The sequence below is a fragment of the Felis catus genome, chromosome C1 (assembly GCF_018350175.1).
Source record: "Felis catus isolate Fca126 chromosome C1, F.catus_Fca126_mat1.0, whole genome shotgun sequence".
NCBI classification, from domain to species: Eukaryota; Metazoa; Chordata; class Mammalia; order Carnivora; family Felidae; genus Felis; species Felis catus.
In genome coordinates this window covers 166381446-166387445 of record NC_058375.1, presented here as the reverse complement: position 1 = coordinate 166387445, position 6000 = coordinate 166381446, and positions in this window count along the sequence as shown.

Below are 6000 nucleotides of genomic sequence, written 5' to 3'. Positions count from 1 at the left end.
GTTGAGTGCCCAATTCTTGATTTCAGTTCAGGTCATGATCTCATGGCTCATGAGTTTGAGCCCCACATTGGTCCTTGCACTGAGCACAGAGCCTGCTTGAGATTCTCTGTCTCTCTGTCTCTCTGTCTCTCTCTGCCCCTCCCCCCTAAAAAGAAACTTTAAAAAAAGAATTAAATATTAGATGGTAGATTAAGAAGAGCAGGGTTTTATTACAAATATTTGCATTTGTGAACTTGTGCCCTCATTCTGCTGCAATCTGCTTTATGGCCAGATGGGGGTATTACTGCACAATAGCTACTGATTTGAAATTGATAGGAGTCCCCATCCATGCCTGATTGCTTGGATTGTTTTATTTGTTTTGCTTTATATTTCTAATGAATAGAGGTAGAATTTAATGGCAAAAAAGCCGACTAAGGATTTAATATTTTGTGCATGCAAATAAGCAGGACTTAAGCAATAAAGGACTTCAGCAAATGCCCATTTTTCATTTGCTAATGGTAGGACGGTAGTAAAGATTAGTATTAATCAAGAATCCCAACTCATGTGGTGGTGCGAATGTCCTATTGACCATCCTCTGTTTTGAAGAGCTAGGATTGATACCAATTCATAATTTAGGGTCTTTAAGAATAATCAGCTACACTTTGTTAAGGACATACTATGCTCCTGACACTGAACCAAACAGCTTGCGTGTATATAGAGGCCATTTTTCATTCAGTAATTAAATGAGGAGCTCTGAAGTCAGACTGCCCGGGTCTGAATTCCAGCTCTGATACTTAAACTGCTGTGTGATTTTGGATGCGTTGTTCAACCTTAGCATTCTTCCATTTTCTCATCTCTAATATAAGAGTAATTGACTTCTGCTTCCAGCATGATGGCATAACAGATTCTAGGTTAGCCTTCCCACTGTAAGCAACTGCAAAACTGCACAGAAGACCCAAAGCTATTTTCAGACGCGGGATCACAGCATGGACTGTTAAGCTGAGAGAGGGGAAACACAGGACGGAAGCCCCCAGGTGCTCTAGTAGCTCTTTGCCTAGGGCACATTCCAGACTGCAGTGTGGAAAAGTAGAATCTGTGAGATATAAGAGATACGGCATTGGTGAGAATGTGTAGGGCCAGGTCCCAGAGGGAAGGGAGCTGTAGAAAGAAGCCTCCAAATCCTGCCCAGGGACCCCAAACACTAAGGCATACGTGTGCAGGGTAAGATTTCGTGAGGCCCAGCAGAGAACAGTGATTCCAGAGGTCCTCCAGTGCTGGGAGGTACAATCATCTGTGATCAACATTGTGTTGAATATGTGACACATATTCAGAATGTGTCACGATTTCCTGCTTTTGTGTGTGTGTGTGTGTGTGTGTGCCTCTTTCATAATTTTTTATCTATGGTATGCTGCTGCCAAAGAGAAACAAAGCTAGTTGTTAAACTGTTGTCTCAAACACTAGTTAGAGGCTGTAAGACAGATTTTATTCAGTACTACTGCAGTAGCAGGGAGACCCCAATGTAACCTGAGCTCTGCTCCTCTGAAACAAAAGGCAGAAGGCCCTTTAAAGGCTGGAGTGTGCTAAAGGCAAAACACAGAAGGAGGTCAAAGGGTGTAATTAAGCCATCTGTGTCTGCCAACATCAGCCCCTAGCCTGTCACAGAGCCTGGGAGGCAGGGGCCATATCCTTCTTGATGATTACATTTCAAAGGAATGGCTCTCAGGTCCTTGAAAAAGACATCTCTGGGGGTTAGAAGATTCTTGTCCGTCTCAAAGGCACAGAGAAAGAATCAACCATTGTACATTTTCTAAAGTGGATGCTCTCAGAAATGGGAGGTCAGAGGCCTATCCCAGGTGTCAGCTGGAACAAACAGTAAATTCTTTTGGCAGCCTTGAGTTTTCCCAGACAGGGACTTGAGTCCTGTTGGGTTGTCCCAGAGACATGGCTAGAAGTCATGATGAAGTTGGGTCAAGTCTCTCAGTGAAGGGGGTTGGGTGGCTGGACGAAATTGTTCATGCCAACATTTTGCATTTCTCACAGGACGTGGATGATTCTATGTTGAATCTGGATTTTGTCGTCTTCCTTTTGAGAGTCATGCCTTTTTTTTTTTTTCCTGGAAGGCAGTTCATTTACTAATCAATCACCTTCATTCCTTTGAGGCTGTTTGTTAACATGAGTCTAAAATAGCCATTTTCTAAAGCCTAGAGTAACCCTACTCCTAAAGTACAGTCCCTCCAAGATGCCAACTAAATGCCTGGTGCTTTGTGGGGTCTCCCCATTCTGGCTGGTCCAAGTGCTTATGCCTCCCAGCCCTGGAGAAACTTTGGAATCTCTATTCAGCTTACTGTTCCCCAACAGCTGTTCTCTGCTGGGCCTGGCAGAGTCTCACCTTGCACCCACACAGCGTGGTATGTTTAACCCAAAATAAGGCAAAGAGGGACAGAGGACAAAAAACAGATGGAACAAACAAGAAACACAGAATAAAATTATAGAACTAAATCCAACCATATCAATTCTTACATTAAGTGTAAGTGACTTAACACTCCAATTAAAATTAAGAATAACAATGTACGTAGTATCTAACTTTCATGGCATGAAGTTTAAAACTGTACATGATAGATAGAAAGTGGAAGAGCTGATATTTGGACCAAGTATGTCTTATTTCTGAGCCAGCACTCTTAATTATTAACTTAAAGGTTATCAGGTGCAATCCCCATCTGATGTTTGGGTTCCACTTTATCACACCCCATCAAATCTCCCAGACTCCATTTGAACCCTCACAGAAATAACCCATTGAATGACCACAGTTTGGTAATACTTTCTATAGACAGAATAGAAAGAGAAGTCTGTCTTTCCTCCAACATCATTGAATGAAAGGGTTTTTTAAATGGTAAATCCTTTCTCATAGTAAAGTAAAAATATCTGTATTTCAAGTCACTGATCATTCCTGTGCTCTATGAATCAGAAAACAAATCTCCTCTTTCCTCATGTCAGAACTTCAACTTTTTAAGGATAGTTATTATCAGTGCTTCACTATAAGGCAAGCTGAGGTAAGCCCTGCCAGAGAGGGTCAACACCAGTCAAGTTAGGTGAGGCAAGGTATTATGCCTAACTATATAAATCAACAACCACACAGGTACCTTTTTAAAGTATCTTCTCATTGAAGGATTGGTATTAGCCCTTTGTACAGTGTCCTAAAATCTGAAGGAAAACCCCTACTGATACTTCTGTATCGTGATCTGCTATTGTCAGGAAAATATTGCTATTTTCTGCCTTTATTTCACAGCGAAGATATTCTTTCTGGAAAATTTCTCATAAGAAAACTGAAACTCAAGCTCCTGTCCACTCTTCAGCCACCACTGCACAATCCTGCTTCTTCTGCGTGCAACGTTCTTCTCCCTTTTTCAACAAAAGATGAAAATGATCACGAGGGCCTTGACTTGAGAGCAGGGTGTGATGTCCTGACAGGTCTCACACAAAGCTCCCGACAGTCCAGCCCAGGACTGTGTGGGGCAGACAGGGAGGGTCTGTGCGATGGTGTCCAGATCATCCCTACCAAGAGATGCTTTAGGAAGAGGGGGTTGGGTGAGACATGCGCTAATGGGAATCCAGAGACAGTGGACCCTCCCACCACCACGTGACATCACCTGGAGGAATGCTGCTGGCGCACAGAACCGGGGCTGGCAGGGATCTGAAAGTCCACACTGTCCCCCCCAACACCAGCCCTAGGGAGGCGACCCCTGAGTACTGGCAGGCTCCATGGTGGGTCTGTCCAGATTGGGAGGCAGATCTCTGCTGGTGCTATGGGGTTGAGCCAGGATCCTGAGGCTTGCCCTGGGGAAATTGGGAGGGTGTATTTAGGATACAAGGGCCTGGAGGTGGAGGAGCTGAGAGCATAAGCTGCTTGGGAACTAATATACAGTAAAACCTTGAATTGCGAGTAACTTGTTCTGCAAGTGTTCAGCAAGATGAGCAAACATTTTTTTTTAATGTTTATTTATTTTTGAGAGAGAGCATGAGCGAGCGAATGGGGGAGGGGCAGAGAGAGAGAGAGGAAGACAGAGGATCTGAAGCAGGCTTCATGCTGACAGCGACCAGCCCAACATGGGGCTCGAACACACTAACCTTGAGATCATGACCTGAGCTGAAGTTGGACGCTCAGTCGACTGAGCCACCAAGGTGCCCCAAGACAAGCAAACATTTTAAATAAATTTTAACTTGATAAAGGAGCAGTATCTTGCAATATGAGTAGTATGTGACACTGAATGTCACATGATTACAACTGAGCCAATGGTTCTTGAAATTCACTTTGATATATGAGTGCTTTGGATGACAAGCATGTTTCTGGAACGAATTATGCTTGCAAACCAAGGTTTTACTGTACTTATCTTGATGTGGTTGGCATGCCTACTGAGAGGGAAGAGAGGATGAAAAAGAGATATATAGAGAAGTTGATGGGGGAAAGAATGGGTCTTAGTAATTAGGGGAAACCACCAGAAGAGTAGAAATAGAATCCATAACTTCATTCCAGCAGGATGAATTTCCCTGCATCCAGTGGAAGGCAGCAGGAAGGGAGGCATGAAACAATAAAGAATATCTGTATTGGTCTCTTCCCATGTCCTGTACACAGAGCTCTTAAAAACCTTGCCATTTCGACTATGGAAGATGGCGGCATAGGAGGACGCTAGGCTCACCGCGTGTCCTGCTGATCACTTAGATTCCACCTACACCTGCCTAAATAACCCAGAAAACCGCCAGAGGATTAGCAGAACGGAGTCTCCGGAGCCAAGTGCAGACGAGAGGCCCACGGAAGAGGGTAGGAAGGGCGGCGAGGCGGTGCGCGCTCCACGGACTGGCGGGAGGGAGCCGGGGCAGAGGGGCAGCCTGCCAGCCAAGCAGAGCCCCGGAGTCTGGCTGGCAAAAGCGGAGGGGTCAGACAGAGTGTGTTCCGACAGCAGCGGGACTTAGCATCTGGGAGGTTATAAGTGAACAGTTCTGCTCAGAAAGCGGGGAAGCTGGAGGACAAAGGGAGGGAGAGTTGCTGAGCCCCGGGACGACAGAGCTCAGTTTGGCGGGGAACAAAGGTGCTCACCAGTGCCATCTCCCTCGCCCATCCCCGAGCCAAAATCCCAAAGGGAACCAGTTCCTGCCAGGGAACTTGCTCGCTCCGTGCAAACACCCAACGCTGTGCTTCTGCGGAGCCACCCCTCCGGCAGCGGGTCTGACTCCCTCCCGCTGCCACAGGGCCCCTCCTGAAGTGGATCACCTAGGGAGAAGCGAGCTAAGCCTGCTCCTCCTGCCCCCGTGCCCCTTGCCTACCCACCTTGCCTACCCCAGCTAATACACCAGATCCCCAGCACCACAAGCCTGGCAGTGTGCACGTAGTCCAGACAGGCCACGCCACCCCACAGTGAATCCCGACCCTAGGAGAGGGGAAGAGAAGGCACACACCAGTCTGACTGTGGCCCCAGCGGTGGGCTGGGGGCAGACATCAGGTCTGACTGCGGCCCCGCCCACCAACTCCAGTTATACACCACAGCACAGGGGAAGTGCCCTGCAGGTCCTCACCACACCAGGGACTATCGAAAATGACCAAACGGAAGAATTCCCTTCAAAAGAATCTCCAGGAAATAACAACAGCTAATGAACTGATCAAAAAGGATTTAAATGATAGCACAGAAAGTGAATTTAGAATAATAGTCATAAAATTAATCGCTGGGCTTGAAAACAGTATACAGGACAGCAGAGAATCTCTTGCTACAGAGATCAAGGGACTAAGGAACAGTCACGAGGAGCTGAAAAACGCTTTAAACGAAATGCATAACAAAATGGAAACCACCACAGCTCGGCTTGAAGAGGCAGAGGAGAGAATAGGTGAACTAGAGGATAAAGTTATGGAAAAAGAGGAAGCTGAGAAAAAGAGAGATAAAAAAATCCAGGAGTATGAGGGGAAAATTAGAGAACTAAGTGATACACTAAAAAGAAATAATATACGCATAATTGGTATCCCAGAGGAGGAAG